General features: G+C 43.3%; 1 protein-coding gene across 5 annotated transcripts in view; it reads left to right on the top strand.

Moving 5' to 3' along the window:
- The window catches only part of MICAL3 (microtubule associated monooxygenase, calponin and LIM domain containing 3), a 251990-nt gene that overhangs the window by 34976 nt on the left and 195205 nt on the right, over positions 1–21809 (top strand). The window contains exon 1 of one of the 5 annotated variants that reach the window (XM_034781478.1): positions 19246–19267. The exons of the other annotated variants lie outside the window; for them this stretch is intronic. The gene's annotated coding sequence lies outside the window, so the exon portion shown is untranslated. Of the gene's footprint in view, positions 1–19245; positions 19268–21809 lie in introns of those variants that run through there. 5 annotated transcript variants of the gene reach the window in all.

The following is a 21809-nucleotide window of genomic DNA, read 5'->3' as shown; positions in this document are numbered from 1 at the left end:
GTAAAAAGCAACAGAGGGTCCTGTGGCACCTTTGAGACTAACAGAAGTATTGGGAGCATAAGCTTTCGTGGGTAAGAACCTCACTTCTTCAGATGCATCTGAAGAAGTGAGGTTCTTACCCACGAAAGCTTATGCTCCCAATACTTCTGTTAGTCTCATAGGTGCCACAGGACCCTCTGTTGCTTTTTAGAAATAGAATGAAACTGACAAGACCTTTTTTATTTTCACTGCAGTTATTTAGGACTGGGTGAGCAGGAGTGAAATTGACAATTCCCACACATCAGACCTTGGCACCTTGAAAAATTTCCTGGACACCCACTAACCAGAGACTAGTATGAAAGATGAGGGAGGGTCCCCACCAATGCACTCTAGGAACTATGCTTTGCTGAGAGCCCATCCCTAGTTGATATATTCCTGACCCTACTCAAGGGCCCTGGCCATCTGATAAATGCGGATCTTCTCCTCTCCCAACTGCCACAGCTGCTCCCAACACTGCCATGCTATTAGGGGAGGCAGCTACTTTACTCATTCCCCCCCCCCCCCCCCCCATTTCCTGCCTTCTATGAGAGGATGTCTACCCCTTTACCAGCCTGTTTTGTTATTTGTCCTCTTTCCCTATGGAATAGCTCCAGTGCTTTAATCAGCTGGTGCTGCTATCTATCTTTCCCAAGCTGCAGCACGGTGCAACCATAATTTTGAATGTTCTGATTCTCTTGTATAGTTGATACTATAAAGTTTGAGATGTTTAGATTAAGGTAGGTGTTTGCATTTAATGTGTATCTTCAAGTACAGCATAACCTCCTCTCGCAGTCTGACACTTTTATTTGTTTGCTTTCCTGCAATTTTGTTGAATCCCTCCTTTACACCTCCAGTGTCTTTGTAAAGTGTAGTATATTGGTTTACAATTTTAACTTATGTTAAGTCCCAGCCTCTGAATGAGGGATTGTTTGGTCATGAAATCTTGTCTATTGCCTTGTGTTGGACACAGTAAACAATTATCACTTTAAACATATAGAGAGAAATAGCCCACAGAAGGGAACATGGAGACTCACGGAAGCAATTCAGCTGTCAGTAGTAAAGGAATGGAAGTTCACTGTACATTAAGCCCTGACTCCTGCTTTTAAGAGTCAGAATACAATTCTATTCTTCTTTCACCTTCTCTCTTTCTCTCTCTCGTGCTCTTTTAGAGCAGTGATTTGTGGTTCTTTTCTGAGGACTGCTTTATGGGAGTCAAAATACTAATTTGAAGAAAGAACATGTTGTGATTACAAATTGTCTTTAAAAAATGGATACAAGATGTCCACTTATTCTGTCTGTTTATAGTTACAGGGGTTTTTGTCTTTACACAGAGTTCCCAAACTCTATCTCCTTGAAAGTCTTCCACTCCTCAAGCCGGCCCTTACTTACAAAAAATTGCAACAGGCACTTGAACAATCAGTATCCTCTTAAGTGATTTTTGTCAGATGACTACAAGGGAAAATTTTTGCCATAAGTTATCCTGGCACTCTGTGATTCTGTCAACATAACCCACAAATGCACAAATCCCAAAGAGCATCAGGAACGGACTAAAATGGGATTATTACTGGGGTTATAACTACATTGTAAAAGTGTGCATTAACTGTAAGTATATATACTCCCTTAATTACCTAGGTTTAAATAGGTACTTTGCCATGTCGTCCCTCCTCCTGGCACTGTTTTGAGATCTGCAACAGAACACATCAGTTCTGCAGCGCAGGGCATACAGTGATAGAGGCTAGCCTTTATTAAGGTGTCTATCAAGTATTAAACCAAACAAAATACTGGGGACAGAAAAATTCTAGTATATGAGTCACTTGAGAACCCCGGGATTACTGAAACTATTGGATTAATGGGCAGTCAGAGAATGTAGGAATTTGAGTCATGACTACATTTGGAACAGTTATTCACAATGGGTTTATGTCACACTGTCTGGAGTGGCTCACGACAGTCAGTGCCAACCTCAGGGCAGACTCTCAAAAAGTAGGGTAGATGCCCCAAACTGGTGGTATGTTCTATAATTAGATTTCACCAACCCAGCAACAGATGCGAACTCCTGGATCACTGTACTAGTCTTGCCATGGAGTCACAGACAGTGATAAATGATTACTTAGGGTATGTCTTCACTACTGGCCTATTCTAGACATGATAAATCAATCCCCGAGTGCTCTCCCGTTGACTCCTGTACTCCAGCTCAGCGAGAGGTGCAGGCAAAGTCGACGGTGGAGCAGCAGCAGTCGACTCACCGTAGTGAAGACATCACGGTAAGTCGATCTAAGTTCGTCGACTTCAGCTACGTTATTCATGTAGCTGAAGTTGCGTAACTTAGATCAATTCTTCCCCTCTCCCCCAATGTAGACCAGGCCTTACAGTAAAAATCACAAAATACTCAGGTTGCTCCCAGTCCCAAGAGACCAGTCCTTATTCCAGATCAATTTATACCTTTGATCTCACACAGAAGACCATGCTGATAGCCAATCCTGTACTAAACTAATTAAAGCTATATTAACTAGGAAAAAGAAATGAGTCATTTACAGATTAAAGCAAACAAGCATATATACACAAATGAGTTTCCATCCATGATTCAAAGTTGACAGAGTTTTAGTAATCTGTCAATTCAGAATGTCTTTCAGAGCTAAGCCAAGCCAAGCAGCATGGGGTTCTCTTTGCTTATGTTTAGGAATCTTTGCCCCTCAGAGTCCAGACAGCAGGAAAGAGATCCAGTTTTTCCTTGTCAGGGATTTTTATCCCCTTCACTCCAGAGTTCAAACTGTAGTGATGTGTTTACACATAGGTCTCTCCTCCCTGGGGGGAGTTAGGAATGCAGTCAACAAAGTCTCTGTCCTTTGCTACATAATACATCATTTGCTTTCAATGGGCTATGGATGAGCACTTTACTGTAATCAGTGCTCCTTTTCCTGTTTGGTGAGTTACACAATTACAGAGGTTTACAATGCAAACACTCAAAATAACTTTATACCATGGGCTACAGAGATTATAAGTGAGATAAATACATGCCACATCCTATAAGCATTTTATAGAGTCTAAACGCATCCTTACAAGTTTAACATCTACCTTGAACATTACTGATGTACTGGTGAGCTAATCTAGTTTCCAGCTATGAATTTGTCAGTATTCAGCTGACACCTACGGACTTGGCAAGAGCTGACACCTGATTTACCAGCATCACGGTATAGGGTCAACATATACATGCTTGCTTTTGCTATCCATGTATAGCAACATCCAGTATTTGGTTTCCTATGGTATAAAAGGATGCTTCCCACACACAAGCCAATTGTTCTATTAATACTAAAAGGAAAGGTTTTTCTCCCTGATCATAATGGATTTTTTTAGGACTGTCTTCCTGTTTCTTTAGTCATAGTGAGCTGTTTGCCTCAAGAGTATCCTGCAGCCATGGGTTCCACAAGTTCATTATATGTTGTGTTTTAAAGAACTTTTCCCTGTTTTTGAGGTGGTTGACTTCTGACAGAATTGAGTCTGCCAGGTCTAACATAAGGAAAATAACAGAACTATTCCAGCCCCCGTCTGGCATACTAGTACAGATGGAATATAAATATTAAGCTGTCCAAGTCCCGGGCTTTCATGTGAGTAACAAGTTAAAAACGGAGGCAGCGTTATTGATCTCAGAAAGGGAACTATGCAAAGTTTTCTTGCATGGCTTCTCTCTTTTCTGATGCCAACTTATTTCCTCTCAAACTTGACCTGCCTTCATTTTTTAATAATCTAGTTTGAAACCACCCAAATTCCAAATCTGTTTTTTAACCCTGGTTTCCGGAGAAATAAATTCTTCTTTTAAAGTAGACTCTCCCTCTGCTGGTTCTGCAGCAACAGATCACTAATGAACTATTCCTGGACCAGTGCTGACATTGGTGGTGATGCCTGAAAAGGCAAGTCAGACCAAAAGAGTCACATTCATTTTTAATTCCATTTAGATGCGAGTGTGAGTGAGAGAGATATCGTGGTATACCAACCGAAGGAAATGTTGTTCATTAAGATGAAAGCTTTTCCTTTTTTTAAAATAAGCATAGCGATATTCTCCTTCTCCTCCCCCATACTTCCATGATCTGCCTGATTCTTTCCCAGCTACAATACTGATCCAGTGTGGGTTTCTCAAACTTCAGATCCCATCTTGGGTTTTCAGACCCTGCCTTGACTTCTTACTAGAAGGCAGGCTCTGTGGGTTGCTGTGCTGGTAATCAGCAACATAAAAGGAGCAAGAATTGAGCATCCCAGTTGCTAAAAATTACCTCTCTCATACTTCCTCCCCATTATTTATTGTTTGCATCATTGTAGTGCCTCAAAGCTCCAGTCCTGGACCAGGACTCCACTGTGCTGGGGCTGTACAAACACAGAACACAAAGATCGTCCCTGCCCCAAAGAGCTTCCAATCTGAGTACAAGACACAGGACGACAGATGGATACAGACAGTCTGATGCGGGAATACAAGGAAACAATAGGATTGAGATTGGGGTAAACGCGGGGCGGGAGGAGGGGGACTGCAGGTATGAGCAGACTGGCTGTATTCTTGTAGAAGTTTCAGTAGTAAAAGGCAGGTCTTGAGGTTCATATGGGGGTGTCTGTCTAGGTGCTGACAAGGAGACTGAAGACAGACTTCTGCTAAAGGAGCAGAAGAGGTGCCTTTCATCTGTCAGCTCCTGCTTCTGGAACTGCTGGCAAGAGTGTGCTCCTTCTACGTCTGATGTCATTATCTTCCCTCATTGTCTTCCATAGACTGGTCTGATCTAGAGCCCTGTGTTGAGAAAATGAGCCATAGAGTCATAGTGATCTAGTCTGATTTCCTGTATATCACAGGCCACTAACACCACCTAGCACTGCACGCTGAACCCAGGAGACAAGCCTGTAAGGGATTATCATGCTGCTGCTTCATAGGGAGGTGCTGACTCTTGATAGCAGTGTCAGCAACGGGAGTCAATAGATTAACAAGAGCCTTCCCTGCTTCATATGGGAGGATTAGGTTCAGTTCATGCTGCACTAACACGATTCATATGGGGTCTGTCTCTTCAAGTAGCCTTTCTGAAAGCACCTGAATTCAGATGCTCCCCTGCAGCCAACCTCATAGTCGCTGGGAACTCTGTGCGCTTCCTGCTTGCTCTTTGCTGTTGGCAACCATGAAATGAGCCACAGATCTTGCCTTCAATTAGAAAGGGAAAGATATGGTCAGAAAATGAAAAACACTATCCCAGTGAAGTGCTAGCTACAAAGGGCCTTTACATGGTTGTTAATGTGATAGCTAAGTGAAAAACCCACTAACCATCCTTTAAAATGTCTATTACAGTTTCCTTCCAAGGGAACAGCAGCTTTCCCACAGGGAGAAAATAGAACAGATCACGCTATGCCTTCCCACAAATGCCAGGCCTATGACGTGGGCAAAGACTTCTGAGCTGGGTGCCACAGAAGGAGCAGACGGCACAGTGCTGGTGGCACCGTGGCATGTGGGAGTAGGTAACAGAATAATAGACGGTTGGCAACGGAGAACTTTAAGAAGTGACTCTTGAAGTATTTTTCCTATGAGGAGTGAAAACTTCTGGACCTGCAGAACCCCATCCTTTCCATTTTGGGATTAACTCTTCAGAAACAGATCTGATAGGTCCTGTGATAATCCCTTCTGCCCTACAGTTTCATGATGATGAAAACTTTTTGAGGCAAGGCCTCTAATTCTGGTTCTCTCACCTTCACCCAAATGCCTTAGGAACAAAGAGCAAGTTTATATGCAAATCTTTAAACTGAACATTAAATTTAACTGGTTCCTAGTGGGATGATATCCTTGGCGTAGAACTTTATATCATGTACCTTTGCCTTTAAGGACAGCTTTTGTTTCAGGCAGATAAATAAACCTGCTAGTTTTTATTTACACCAGTAGTAGCCTTTAATGGCTATCTAAAGAATTCACATGCTTTAGAAACGTGTATAATTGTCTGAAAGACATGATACCCCTGTTTCCTAGTCTTTACCCTCCAGTCTAGGGTAGTACTGTTCAGTGCTTGAAGTTTGAATTCAGAGTATGAAATCTTGCCTTTTGCACTTATCCCCTTCTTGCTGGGTTTATAACTGGATGTGTCTTGCCATTTTAGTAAAGACTGAAGTTGTAGTTTGAAGAGTTTTATTCCTCCCCAGGATGGAATGTGTGCAGAAGGTTTAATCTGCCCTACATGTATCTTGTGGGTGAAAGTACATTGTTTTTTGGCATTTGGTGCACTGATTTTAAAATCTCTCATGTGTCTAAAAATGCTATACCTACTGTAGTTACAAGGAAAGCCTAAGACTACATTAACAGACAGCTAGTGAAATTTCTTGTTTGTTTGCTTTGTGCATTTGGCAGTACTTTCAGTGTAGTTAGTTCCACTGTTCCCTTGTATAGTCCATTTCTCCTATGCTGAAAAGACACTTATAAATATCAAGGGGGCAAAAAAATAGCGTTTGAGTTTTTGAAGAAAAGGAATTTTAGATATCATCAGGGCATGCATTCCAGTTCTAAGAGGCATTTTGAGACGTCGATATGACATCTCTACTGAAGTCCACTGTGCTTTTGAGGAAAATGGACATCAGTTTATAGAGTTCAATTGATCATACAGTTTAAAACTTTGTACTTACGTAGCGTTTTTTGTTACAGGAATTCAAAGTGCTTTACAAAGTGAGGTATCTCCACCCATTCCACAGATAGGGGAATGTAATGAAGGTCATAAGAATGGCCATACTGGGTCAGACCAGTGGTCCATCTAACCCAGTATCCTGTCTTCCCACATAATGTCAGATACTTCAGAGGGAATGAATAGAACAGGGCAATTATCAAGTGATACATTCCCTGTCGTCCAGTCCCAGCTTCTGGCACTCAAAAAGATTTAGAGACGAGGTTACTGGGTTGCATCCCTGACCATCTTAGCTAATAGCCATCCATGGACCTATCCTCCGTAACTTAGCTAGCTCTTTTTTGAGCCCATTTATGCTTTTGCCCTTTACAGCATCCTTGGCCATGGGTTCCGTAGCTGACTATGCATTGTGTGAAGAAGTACTTCCTTATCCTTGGGTGACCTCTGGTTCTTATGTTATGTGAAGGGGTAAATAACACCTCCCTATTCAGATTTCAGAGGGGTAGCTGTGTTAGTCTGTATTGGCAAAAACAACGAGGAGTCCTTGTGGTACCTTAGAGACTAACAAATTTATTTGGGCATTCGTGGGCTATAACCTACTTCATCAGATGCATGGAGTGAAAAATACAGTAGGCAGATATAAATATATAACACGTGAAAAGATGGGAGTTGCCTTACCAAGTGGGGGGTCAGTGCTAATGAGGCCAATTAAATCAGGGTGGATGTGGCCCATTCCCAACAAAGAAAGTAACAGAATGCCACTAGCCATCACCTATAGCCCCCAACTAAAACCTCTCCAGCACATCATCAAGGATGTACAATCTATCCTGGAGAACGATCCATCACTCCCACAGATCTTGGGAGACAGGCCAGTCCTTGCTTACAGACAGCCCCCCAACCTGAAGCAAATACTCACCAGCAACTACACACTACACAACAGAAACACTAACCCAGGAACTAATCCCTTCAACAAACCCCATTGCCAACTCTATCCGCATATCTATTCAAGTGACACCATCATAGGACCTAACCACATCAGCCACACCATCAGGGGCTCGTTCACCTGCACATCTACCAATGTGATATCATTGCCATCATGTGCCAGCAATGCCCCTCTGCCATGTACATTGGCCAAATCGGACAGTCTCTACGCAAAAGAACAAATGGACACAAATCAGATATCAAGAATTGTAACATTAAAAAACCAGTAGGAGAACACTTCAATCTCCCTGGACACTCAATATCCAGCTTAAAAGTGGCCATTATTCACCAAAAAAAGCTTCAAAAACAGACTTCAATGAGAAACTGCAGAACTGGAATTAATTTGGAAACTGGACACCATCAAATTAGGCCTGAATAAAGACTGGGAGTAGCTGGGTCACTACAAAAAGTAATTTTCCCTTTGATACTCTCACCTTCTTGTCAACTGTTGGGAATGGGACACATCCACCCTGATTGAATTGGCCTTGCTAAGCACTGACTCTCCCCTCCCCTCCCCATCCACACACTTGGTAAGGCAACTCCCATCTTTTCATGTGCTGTATATTTATACCTGCCTACTCTGTTTTTCACTCCATGCATCTGATGAAGTGGGTTATAGCCCACGAAAGCTTATGCCCAAATAAATTTGTGTCTCTAAGATGTCACAAGGACTCCTCGTTGTTTTTACTTCCCTATTCAGTTTCTCCACACCATTCATGATTTTATAGACCTCTATCATATCCCCCGAGTTATCTCTTTTCTGAGATGAACTAGTCTTTATAATCGGTCCTCATATGCAAGCTGTTCCATACCCCTAATAATTGTTGTTGCCCTTCTCTGTATCTTTTCCAATTCTAATGCGTCTTTTTTGAGATGGGGTGACCAGAACTGCATGCAATATTCAAGGTGTGGTCATACCATGGATTTATATAACTAGCATTACGACATTTTCTGTCTTATTATTTTTAATGGTTCCTAACATTTTGTTAGTGCTTTTGACTGCTTCTGCATGTTGATCAGATGTTTCCAGAGAACTATCACGAAGACTCCAAAACCATTTCTTGAGTGGTAATTGTTAATATAGACCCTATCATTTTGTTTATAGTTAGGATTATGGTTTTCAATGTGTATTACTGTGCACTTATCAGCACTGAATTTCATCTCCCCCCCCCTTTTTTTTTCCCTGTCACCTAGTTTTGTGAGTTCCTTTTGTAATTCTTTTCAGGCAGCTTTTGGCTTGACTATCTTGAATAATTTTAATTTGTACCATTTGTAAACTTTGCCACCTCACTGTTTAGCCCCTTTTCCAGATCATCTAATGAATATATTGAATAGTACAGTCCCAGTACAGATCCTTTGGGTACCCTGCTATTTACCTCTTTCCACTGTGAAAATGTCATTTATTCCTACCATTTGTTTTCTATCTTTAAATCAGTTACTGATCCATGAGAGGATCTTTGCTCTTATTCCATAGCTGCTTACTTTGCTTAAGAGCTCCTGGTATGACTCTGAATTGCTCTGCATCTTTGTGACTTGCCTAACTTGATACACACTGGCCCCTGAAATTAGATTGAGGTCTCCTGAAATCTGGCCCTGTGTTCAGTCCATTGGACCATAACTGACCCATCCTACTACTTCTCCTTTTCCTCTCTCTCCACCTACTCAATGGGCTTTTTGGTGTTAATATGGAATTTTAAAAAACGTGTTGACAGACAGAAGTCACTTTATTACTTAGGTGAAGCCTCATCGGAACAAGTCACAAACCCATAGTAAAACCATTTCATTTGGAATGTGAGAGAAGAGGCAGGCACCAGAAATCCTAAAGCAAATTTTGTACATTTTAAAGTGTAATCTCTTCAGCTAGTTTACTAAATGGGAAAGGAAGCTGGCTGTGTTAGTAACAATGAGGTGTAAAAATTTAGCATCTTCCTGTTTGTGACTCTGGAAATAACTTACCCCTTCATTGCATTACATCATTCTTGGGGAACAGTAATGTTTAAAGGGTTATCTGCTTGCTGGTACTAGAAATGGGCTGCAGCCTTCTGTGAGGGGGCCAGATTGTGAGCTGGTGGTGACACAACCCCTCACTAGTCTGGATTGCATCATGGAATGTGATAGCCCCTCACAAATAGACAAACAACATGCTGGTCACACCCTGAGTGTCTGTGTATAGCTGCAGCCTGCCAGCAACATTCCAGTCACGCTCTGGCTTCCACCAGCCTTGGTTATCACTTACAAGGAGACCCCAACACACTCCCAATCCCGAATTTTCACAAAAACATACGTTCTGCACTATCCAGCCCTCTCCTGGACAATTCAGATATTAGATGTCCGCTGCCTCAGTACGTGGTCAGTATACAACAGTTAACTGGAGTTACCAAACTGTTCAGTTTAAACGCAACACTTGATTACTTTTGATTAAAGAATTAAACAAGTTTATTTAACTACAAGGAGAGAGATTTTAAGTGAGTACCAATATAAGGCATTAGAGTCAGCAACGGTTACAAGAGAAATAAAGATAAAACTATTTCTAGTAACTAAAACTTTCATAAACTAGACTTGGTTCAAGGTAAAATTCCTTACCACATGTTCCCAGCAACAGGGCTGACCAAATTCTCAGGTCAGAACCCCTCCAAAGTGCAAAGGCTGAGTCCTTTGTTGTCTTAAGTGAGAGCGAGAGAAAGAGAACATCTGGAGTGTTTTTTACTCCCTCACTTTTATAGTCCAGTCACCCTTTGAAATGTATCTTCCTGAGGGTTACCCCTGTGAGGATGGAGACACGGAATCTCGGATTGAAAGAGGTTTCATGTTGTTTGCTAAAATGCAGATCAATCTGTTTGTGGCCCCCTTCGTTGCCAAAGAATGGCCACTTGGCTCATGATTGCTAATCTACTTTGGCGACACCTGGCTAGAGGCATCAGCTTCTCCTTTGTCTTTGAGAAACAGGTTAACCCCCTCCCCAGACTTGTCTGTCAATACGTTTCAGTCATGATTTAAGCTTCTGTTCATAATTTTACTTCTAATGTTGCTACGCACATTCCACCATGATATTATTGACCAGCAAGTTATTGGTTTTCAAATACAAGGCATATTTTATTACAGTGGTGCACAGGGTATGAATACAGGGGTACATTTGATCACATCTGTACATCCAAAAATTCTGCTGCTTTGCATCTTGCTGCTTTGCCTCCTTCCCTTTGTGCTGAAAGCTCACTTTAATGTTTGGAGGAACACCAAGCTCTCTGTGTCAGGAAGATAACTCTGGGGGTTGATATTTTCAGAAGAGGGTTTGGCTCTATTGCTGTCTGCTGTTGACTTGTTTTGGACTAGTTACAGCACCGATAAAGCTCTCCAGGAGCTGATTCTTCGTGTCTGTATGTCACAGAAATATGCCACTGGCTGGTTAGGGAGAGCTCACTTTGTATAGAAGAATTGTTTTCCTTATAAAATAGCTCAGTTTAACTCTTTAAGTATTTAAGTAAACTTCTAGTGCTCGTGAGAGGTGCTGGATTGACACTCCCTGGACACTAACGCCTTCCATCCACGGATCAGATACAGGTTGGCAGCAGGGCAAAGTTTCTGCATGCTGTACTCTATCCATGTGCCTCAGTCCGCACTAAGAATGGACCTGTACCTTTAAGACTGTCAGTATTTGCTAGATGTCTTCTGATCTATAGTATAGTTCAGGGTCCAGTCCTCTGCCTCTCTGGGTATGTCTCTGCTGCAACAAAACACCACAGCTGGCCCATGTCAGCTGGCTTGGGTGATGGAGTTACAAAATTGCAGTGTAAACATACCCTCTGAGACTGACAACAAGGGTGTGGACACCAGTGCACTAAGAACTACAGTGAGCTCAACTCTTTTCACACAGGCCACCAGATGACTATCAGAAGTTTAATGGCTTTGTCCTAATCAGCCAATTTAACCAGTAACCTAGTGATCTAAAGCTCCATATCCTATTACATTACTGGTCTCCAGTGCCAGCCCATGCCCGTCCCGTAACTTTTTTTTAGTTAAGCACAGTCCCAACAGCAATTTTTTATTTTTATTTTTTCTTGCCAGAGCACATTTCATATGGGATTTTCAAAAGGGCCAGAAGGGGTTAAGCACCCAACTCCTTTGGAAATTCAGTGGGATTTGTGCACTAAATCCCTTAGCCACCTTTGAAAATACCAGCATTTTATATATATTCAGAAACAAAAAAAAAAAAATAAGGTTGAGAGGATGTCTTAGTAAACTTAAGAAAAAAAACAAACATTGCAAGGATGTTGTAATTATCCTAGAAGAAAGCATTACAAACCCAGAAAGTTCAGAGTTAAGGATACAAACTTAAAAGAAATCCAAACATGTTAACATACGGAAATTCATTAAAGGCAGTTAAACAACCTTGACTCTGCCCTTTAGTCACATCATGCATTAACCATACAATTATGATTAAGGTTAACTTGTCTTTTAAAAATCATATTCATGACTCCAGAATAGAATAATCAATAACCTAGTTTAATTGCAACTTAACTTCTACAAATATAGCCCATGCACAGAATTTCAGTGAATTTTAAATATATGCAAAATTTGAAGGGTTTTTTTTCATCCGTTAAGATCATTTAGGATAAAAAAGACTGATGTTACATTTCTTGAAGGATGCTTTAAAAAATAATTTTCATTCTTAAACCAAATAACATATTTACTTCTAGAAAATTCATTCTGTGCCCAAAGAGTAAATGTTATAAGTTTGGGGAGCATGAGCTTTATTTTTCATACATAACAAAGACGTTAAATCCCTACTGCAAGTGCAACATGGAAATCTACCTTTTAGCTTAACTATGGAGCTGTGAGTGATCCCTACACAATAGGCAAGTGCTGTAGTCTGTCTCCAAGTTCATTTTCTCCTGATAGTTTGATCACTTAGAAATTTGAAGCTCGAGAAGTGTCTGCAGAATCCTGTTGATTGTTGAGTTAAATATTGAGCTTAGGAACATGAACGTCTGGCCAGAGCCTGCTATGATGTATTGTAGATAAATTTCCCTCCAGCAGAGTTGGTCTGTTTCACTACATCCCTTTTCTGTAGCATCCCTTGAAGTTGTGGGACATGGCCTGTTCTTGAGAAGATAAAGATTAGCTGGAAATGGTGTGGTGTTTTTTTTGACATTTCTCACCTTTGTCTCTCCTTCTGCCTTTTTTTTTTTTTTTTTTTTTTTTAAGTGACAGTTCCCTTCTTATCTCTGGGCTATGTAACTTCTGGAATAATCTCTTGAGAAGATTTGAGATCTAAACACTTTTTCAAAGGGCAGTTTTGCCTCCTCTCTCTGCATGGAGATGGATTTATTTATTTATTTATTTATTTATTTTTAATCCTCATTGCAAAGGAAGGAGAGTGAGTTTATTCCTCTCCTGCCTGACAGACTTCTCTTCTTTTCCTCCCCCACACACACTTCTCCCCATTTGATGTGAAGATTTGTCTCATGAAAGTTTAAGTATAATGGATCTGATAAAAGTGGAGTTGAAATCTTCAGTATGCTGGGAAACTTTAGAGCCATACTGGGGTTTGTCAAGAATTCCTTTTATTAAGTGGGGTTTTATATGCAGCAATAGTTGTTTTTAAGCAACCAGGATGATGTTTAGAGTCTTTGGTAAAGGGTACATTGACTCTTTAACCTCTATGTTACCAGTTTCCCCCTCCTTTTAATCCATTCCTCCCTTTACTGCATGACCTATTTCTCTATTCAGGCAACCTGGACCTGAGTGATGTAGGTAGCTGTGTTCTTCACTGTATTGTTCCTCTTGCACATAGACTTTCATCAGACTGTGAAAATTTGATAAAGGAAATGCATGGCTCTGCTCATGCAGATTCTCATTGGGATAGCTGTGCAGTTTGGGGCACATGTCACCCAATGAGCCTAGGGAAGCCAGTGTGCTGGTGCATCAGTTTCTGCTTTTGCCTCCCAGTACCCTCCATTTGACTGCTTTGTGTCCGTATTTATGTGCCCATGTCCTTTCTCCTCTTCTGTCCTCCCGCCACTTTGTGACAACAGCACAAAGCAGACATTGAATAAATCTGCCGCAGAGGATCAGTGTCCAATTGCTCACCCAGGCTGCTGCACATTCTCCTCCCACCACTGCCAAGGAATAGCTGGTTGCAGGCCACTCAATAATGAGGTCTCTACTCAACAAAAGCAGTTATATAAGATGAGTGGCAAATCTAGCTATGTGTGTGTGTGTGGGGGGGGTTCTCTTTCTGCCCCTCCAGCAGTGTGGCTTTAATCAAGTAAAAATAACTCCAAGAGAGGTAAATCTGAGGGGCTTTCGGCAGATTAGGGTGTTCTCTCGCCTCCTTTCTAGCTCTTAATTGGCTCTGTATTGGGGGGGATTTGCAGACACCCATTCTGTTCCATCTGTGTACAGTATTTCCTCTGAGTGCTGTTGGGACTGTATCCTGTGAGCTGCTGCCAACATGCTGACAGTCATATCCTCTCCCTGATTCAGGAGACAAAGGAAAGGCGCCCCACTGAGAGGGCGGGGGAGAGAGAGAGATTCCTTATTAGTCTTATATGGATATGTGCAAAATGGGGGTACTAAAGAACTGTATTGAAGGAAAAGGGCCTCAGCTAATGCACCCTGCGTGGGTTCTGGGTTTGCTGAGGATGCCTCAACACCTCTTTCCGTCCTCATTGCCTGCCCCCTCCCACCCACCCACCCCCGCTTTATTCCAGCAGTGTGACCCTTCCAGTAGAGTGCACAGTAGAGTGAATCACCAGGGATAATCATTCCCAAATCAGGAACCATGAGGCTTAGAGCAGATGCCATTTGGCAGCTCCTCGCTTCCCCTCATTCTGCCTCTAAAATCCTGAGCTGGCGATTTAAAAACAACAACAAAAAAGGCATGTCTGGTGATGGCCCCTCTCTGCATCACCTGTACCTCTCATTAGATCTCCCACAGTGAATATGAACTGGGACAGGCACATGTGTAGGCCTATATCAGAGCTCCATACTGGCGGGCTACTGTGCTTGTGCAGATGTTAGACATGGCAAATACTTAGACTATGGATAAAGAAAACACATCTAAAGATTGACTGCACGTCCTTTTCCTTCATCTCCACACACAACAGACCTACTGACTGTTTTTTCTAGTGAGCGTGATCTCTGCTGACTTATGCGATTTTTACAGATGTATTTACCAGGTAGACAGAACTGAGTTGTCAACTTTCTCGTCGCACAAAACTGAACACCCTAGCCTGGCCCCTTCCCTGAGGGCCGTCCCCCCCAGTCACTACATTCCCCTCCCTCAGTGGCTTGCTCTCCCCCACCCTCACTCATTTTCACTGGGCTGGGGGAGAGGGTGGGATGCAAGAGGGGGTGAGGGCTCTAACTGGGGGTGTGGGCTCCAGGGTGGGGCTGGGGATGAGGGGTTTGGGATGCAGGAGGGGGCTTCAGGCTCAGGGGTGGGGCCAAGGGATTTGGAGTGTGGGAAGGGGGCTGCAGGTTGAGGCCAGGGGTTGGGGTGTGGGAGAGGGTGTTGGGGAGTGCGGAGCTGGTGCTCGGGGCGGGGCAACATGCGGAGTCCCATGCTGCCCCCCGCCCCCCCGCCTAAGAGCCAAATTTGTCCTGTTGGCCGCTTCCAGGACAGTAGGGACTAGCCTGCCTTAGCGCTGCGCACTGCCAACCAGACTTTTAACGGCCTGGTTGACAGTGCAGTGTGGAGCCGCCCGGGTCCCTTTTTGACCGGGTGTTCTGGTCGAAAACCGGACACCTGGTCACCCTAAGACAGAATGAGCAGTGTAACCCGCAGAAAATAGCTCTGGACCAGAGTCTGTTAAACTTCAGCAAGTTGTTGTTTAATTGAGAGCATTTTCTGTTGTAAATCTAATCTTAAACAGGGCCCACCTTGAAGTAGTTGGATAAAAGACAAAGCTGAAGAGCAGTACCTGCCTTTTCCCAAGATTGATTTCACTTTGAGTTGGCTTTGTATTTAGAACTTTAATCACAGTCCTGAATAAATGCCTCATTATCATTTACATAAGTACATTTCAGTTACATGAGTACATTTTGCTCTGCTCATCCTCCTGTGATTGAGTAAATCTCTACATGCAAGAATGTCTGATCAGAGAATGGTCTTGCCTTTTAAAGCTGGAGGCCCCCAAAGTCGCTAATAGCTATGGAGAGCTGGAGATTCTCCTTCAGTTTATCACATGGCTTCTATGGACTAGTACTAGCAGGGACAGAATCCTTGCATTCTCCTAGCTTTGCAACTTGGGGAGGCACGTTGGTAGGAGTGGGGAAAGGAATAGATATTTTACACCCTTCCCATTAAGAAAGTGAATGTTATACTAACCTTGTAGATGCTTCTTACATTGCTTGGTATGTACCCGGGGTTCTCAAACTGGGGGTCGAGACCCCTCAGGGGGTTGTGAGATTATTACACTGGGGTCGTGAGCTGTCGGCCTCCACCCCAAACCCCGCTTTGCATCCAGCATTTATAGTGGTGTTAAATATATAAAAAAGTGTTTTTAATTTATAAGGGGGGGAGGTCGCACTCAGAGGCTTGCTGTTTGAAAGGGGTCACCAGTACAGAAGTTTGAGAACCACTGGTATATACTGTAGTAGTGTTTATGAACAATGCTGGTTACATCCCAAGGTCATGGTTACATGCTGCTGTAGAGGCATTCTCCGAGAAGTGCCTGCATGCCATCCCATCTAGCTGATGCTGTATGTAAGGCAAGCGTTGCAATATCTCAAATGTTTGTCAGGCAGGGGTCCCTTGTTCAGGTGCAGGGCAGCATATAACTGTCCTGTAGAAAGCTAGGGTCTCTATGCAGACCCCTATGCCTATATTTCAGGTGCTTGTGATGCATGTATTTTTGTAAGTCAGGCTTCAATTTACAGCTACAGTGGTACTCATAGTTGGGTGTGCAATGCTGCTCGGCAGAAGCCGGTTCATAGAGCTACCATGGAAGGAACATGCAGGCATATTATCCATCAGACTGCAAATCTGCCCTGCTGAAAGGCTTGGGCAGGCCAGCTATGCTGTCTGCTGCTTTTCCTCTTTTCCCGGTGGAGATGGGCTCAGAGCCACACCCTGTGTCAGTCTATCGATAAGTTTTTCTTTCTCTTTAATTAAAGAGAAGGATTCATTTGGCATTTATTGCCATTGGCCAAACAGAGTTCTTGTTTTAATCCTTTGGGGATTGCATGGCTGTGTAAAACATCTGTCTAGCTTGCAAATACATCTTCCCAGCCATTTGTCTGGAACATGCTAGTGTTCACAGGATTAAGGCCCTGGTTAGCCCAAGGGGAATGGGACAGCATACAGTAACCCTTGCATTTGGAGCCTAGTATCAAATGGGATGTATTATTTCCTTCAAATTATGTATATCTAGTTATTATGCTTCTAGTACAGTAACATGCATTAGGCACTTAAATCTTTCCTGTGGCTGTTAGTGACTGGAGTTGATTTCTTACAGTAGCATGACTTAATGAAACAGACTGGACCCAAATGGTTAGTGGTATAGCCACATGGAGAAAATTTGCCTCCTTGGTTGTTGGCACTACTTGGACTCAGTGGATTACAATCAATCAAATGGCCTTTGTGAGCTCACAGACTTGGTAAAACTTGAATAAAAAGTAAGATTAACTTTTTGTATTAAAATAGCTTTGGCATTGTAGTAAACAAAAGTGAAGGAAGCTTTCAGGGAAGGCGTGTGTATGTGATGGAAGGGATGCAGTGTTGGGAGAAGGTAACAGAGCACATCTAGGCTGTACCTTCTGGAAGTTTCTGACCAATATTTTCCTCTTATTTCTGACTCATTATGGTACAGGCTTTAGGACCTTGTACTGTCACAAGCCCTAGAGCAGTGAGAACATAAAAGCTTCGTCCTGAGTAATGAAGAATCCATAGGCAATAGGTTAGATTTGTCTGCCTATGATGGGGAGGATATGGAAGCCTTTGTTCTGATTTTGATAAAAATTAGTTTTCAAGGCTGGACAGAAAACAAATAGCCCATGGTCATTTACTTTACGATCACGCCATTATAGGACTAGAAAGAGGCTATAAGCAGGGCCCTCCATACTCTACTACAGAATGGAAAGCCATTGTACTGCAAAGTCCCTTGATTTCTTTGATAAAGCAGTGTTGAACTCTGTGGTACATTGAAACATAGATTTTTAGTGGGTTCATGTTGCGCTGCTAACAATGTTCTCTTTCCCATCTCTTTTATGGGCCTTGAATTGTGACTTCAGTCAACTGCTTCCTTGAACCCACAGTGCCCACCACTACTCTGATGATTGACAGATGATAGTGCCATTAACTGAATTTTCTGCAGTGAAATAGTTAAACTGTTGCCATTAGATTTCAGCTTTAATACTCAAGCTGAGATGACTGTAGAAGTTCACAGTACTCTGATCTATTGTTTCAGGTTGTCCCTAGACTGAGGAAGACAGCATTGCATTTGGTTAACACCTGCATTTGTTGAGAGGCTTTCTTTATAACTTTAAGAGCTAAATAATAAACATTGTTTAAAATGACAGCTTATATTTTAGAACAAAATTCTGTAGCAGAGTGTAGAGACGGCATATCGAATTGCAGAAAATGCAGAACCCTGGATGAAAATACTGTTGACACCTACTGAGCTAAGTCAGGTAAAAAGGCAGTGGGGCCTACCATCAGAAGGTCCCTGAAAGAGGGACTGGGGCTGCACATATTGGTGCCTAGTTATCAACTTGAACACCTATATTGAGCATAGATTAATATGCAACTGCTGGCATGGCATATGTTTCAACTGCATGCTGCATTGGAATAGTCAGGATTGCCTTTTGAAGTGTGAAACTTGGCTATTTCTGTTCTGATTTGTATATATTTATGTAGGGATGTTGAATGTTTTGGGGAAAAAAGTTGCTTTTGATTCTGCAGCCATGGCAATAGGTTCATATTGTGAAAGAAGCCAGTCAAGTTCACTGGTCTAAGATACGCAATGACAACAGGCTGCCTGCAAATGTGCTCTGTCAAAGGGATGATTTAAAATCTTGTGTTTTTTATTTTAAATTATGAATAAGTTGTCTTGAATTTTAAAAGCAAAATCCACCTGGCTTTAGTTTGCACCAGAGCTTTGAAACATGGTATGTGATAAATCGAGAGGAACGAGGGTTTGGCAGAGCTTATTTTTGTGTTGGAAACATTGCTGCATTTCAGCGTCCAGCTCTCCAGGCAGCCAGTGTAACAAAAAAATCAGAAGGGTGGAATTTTGCATAAACAAACATCTAATCCTGGAAGCAAGCAGGAATCAAAACTGAAGTGTCCAGACTGTACTGTACTCTGCAAAGTCTGAAATAGGCAGTCGTGAACAAAGTCAAGAGTGCACCTTTAAAGTATTATGTCCAACACTTAGAGGCTTGCTTTTTTTATAAGGTGGTGTTTGAGTTAAGTGGAACCAAGTTATATGAATCTTACAGCATAGAGCAGCGAAGTGGGACAGAAACATGACCCTTGCCTGGCAATCTTTGACTGACAAGACACTAGCCTATTTTCTTAATTTATTTTCAGGCTTCTGTAATGACCTGTCATTATTCTTTACAGGTGTAAGTGGGGCATGTAGAAGTGGACCAATCTGTCCTTTCTCAGCTGAAAGTTACCCTGGAAGTTGGGGAGACAGGTACCAGTTAGTTGAACCACCTTTGTTTTGGTAACAGTTTGAGTCTCCTGTGCTGAAGTAGGATATACTGTGGGCTCAGTCCTGCAGGATATTGATCACTCTTAACTTTCATTGAAGTCCGTGAGAGTCAAGGGCACTTGGCAGAGTCAAGCTCTAACTGCAGTCATTAGAGCAATGAGAGATTAATGTGCTGATGCAGTTTAACCATTCTGTGCCATCTGTGGGTATGTCTACACTGCACAGCGCTTAGGGTGGCATGTACAATACATTCACAGCATCCCCCTCCCAGCACGCGTATAAAAAGCAGTATACAGTGAGGCACTGCTTAGGTGAGGAAAGACATGCTAGAACCTTAGGGTATGTGCCCTCCATGGTTCACTACTTACCTAAGAAGAACAGGAGTACTTGTGGCACCTTAGAGACTAACAAATTTATTAGAGCATAAGCTTTCGTGGACTACAGNAGAGAATGAACCTGATTCACACATAGGCTACACTGCACACCACTGGTGACAGTGTTCAGGGTATGCGTGGCTACATGCCACACTGAAAAGCAGGATACATCCACCCTGCAGTTTGTAGCTACAGGCAACAGTAAAAGGCTCTGGCAATGGGGAAAGGCTCTGGCAGCTCCCCTCTACCACCACAGCCTTTCCCTGCAGCAGGGAAATACTCCAGCAGAAGGGAAGCAGTGGGACACTACACTGCTTAAAAGAGCAATGTGGACGTGGGAGGGACTGCTTAGGTAAGTATTCAGAGTAGAAGCCATGTTAGTCTGTATCCGCAAAAAGAACAGGAGTACTTGTGGCACCTTAGAGACTAACAAATTTATTAGAGCATAAGCTTTCGTGGACTACAGCCCACTTCTGTAGTCCACGAAAGCTTATGCTCTAATAAATTTGTTAGTCTCTAAGGTGCCACAAGTACTCCTGTTCTTTTTGCGGATACAGACTAACATGGCTTCTACTCTGAATACTTACCTAAGCAGTCCCTCCCACGTCCACATTGCTCTTTTAAGCAGTGTAGTGTCCCACTGCTTCCCTTCTGCTGGAGTATTTCCCTGCTGCAGGGAAAGGCTGTGGTGGTAGAGGGGAGCTGCCAGAGCCTTTCCCCATTGCCAGAGCCTTTTACTGTTGCCTGTAGCTACAAACTGCAGGGTGGATGTATCCTGCTTTTCAGTGTGGCATGTAGCCACGCATACCCTGAACACTGTCACCAGTGGTGTGCAGTGTAGCCTATGTGTGAATCAGGTTCATTCTCTGGTGCCAGTCTGTGACAATGGGCATGTCACCTGAGCAGGCACAATCTGTACAGCCTCACTCCCTGTGTTAAAGGCAGAGACACAGATCTTGCCCATGGCTGGAACTCTTCCTCCTTTCATTAGGAACCCTCTCCCTTCCCTGTCGTGCTCCTCCCCGCCCACCAAGTAGTTGTGGGGAGGGAAGGGTTAGAAGCACAATGAATGTCTTAATTGCTACATGCTAAAAGTATTCTGTGTAGAGGTGGCTGTGTCTCCAGTCTGGATTAGATGTCAGCTGTGTTTGGTGTATTGGACTGTCTGCTTGCAAATGATCACTTTGTTTTAAGATGTTGGAATGCAGCTGCACCATTGCCCAGAAGAGAAGAAAGGGGGAAATTATTTTAAGACTAAGCTGTGTGAACATTTTTGCCTTGTTTTAAACACAAAAGTCATTAAACTAGTTTCTGTTTTAAAGTGAAGGTTTGCTCTTTCCCACTGGGCACCCCCAGATTGTTTTGAATTTCATATTTGGTGGGGAGTGAGTTCTTCTCAGATTTTCTTCCCTTCTGACTAAGGACTTGGTGTGGCTTTCTCTGAGCCATTCTGAGGAAGTGTCCAGAAAGAGGTCGCTCAAGAACAGAGTGAGGTACTTCCCAGAGACTGACTATAACAGGGGTGGGGAAACTACAGCCTGGGGGGCCGCATCCAGCCATCCAGACATTTTAATCCTGCCCTCGAGCTGCAGCAGGGGATCGGGGTCCAGGGCTTGCCCCACTCCACCTGGCTCCTGGAAGCAGTGGCATGTCCCACCTCCAGCTCCTACGCGTAGGGACAGCCAGGGGTCTCCTCACACTGCCCCCGCAGCTCCCATTGGCTGGGAACCGTAGCCAATGGGAGCTGCAGGGGCGATGCCTGCGGGCAGGGCAGCACACAGAGCCATCTGGCCGCGCCTCCGCTGCTTGAGGTAAGTACTGCCCGGAGCCTGCACCCCTGACCCCCTCCTACACCCCAACCCCCTGCCCCCGCCCTGATCCCCCTCCTGTTCTCCGAACCCCTTGGTCCTAGCCCGGAGCGCCCGCCTGCACCATGAACTCCTCATTTCTGGCCCAACCTCGGAGCTCGCACCCCCAGCCGGACCCCTCACCCCCTCCCACACCCCAACTCCCAATTTTGTGAGCATTCATGGCCTGCCTTACAATTTCCATACCCAGATGTGGCCCTGGGGCCAAAAAGTTTGCCCACCCCTGGACTATAACATTATGGTTAAAATGTTTGGGCTGTGTATGGAATCTGCATGTGGTTT

This window comes from Trachemys scripta, chromosome 1 (assembly GCF_013100865.1).
Source record: "Trachemys scripta elegans isolate TJP31775 chromosome 1, CAS_Tse_1.0, whole genome shotgun sequence".
NCBI classification, from domain to species: domain Eukaryota; kingdom Metazoa; phylum Chordata; order Testudines; family Emydidae; genus Trachemys; species Trachemys scripta.
This window is presented reverse-complemented; position numbering and strand designations above follow the sequence as displayed.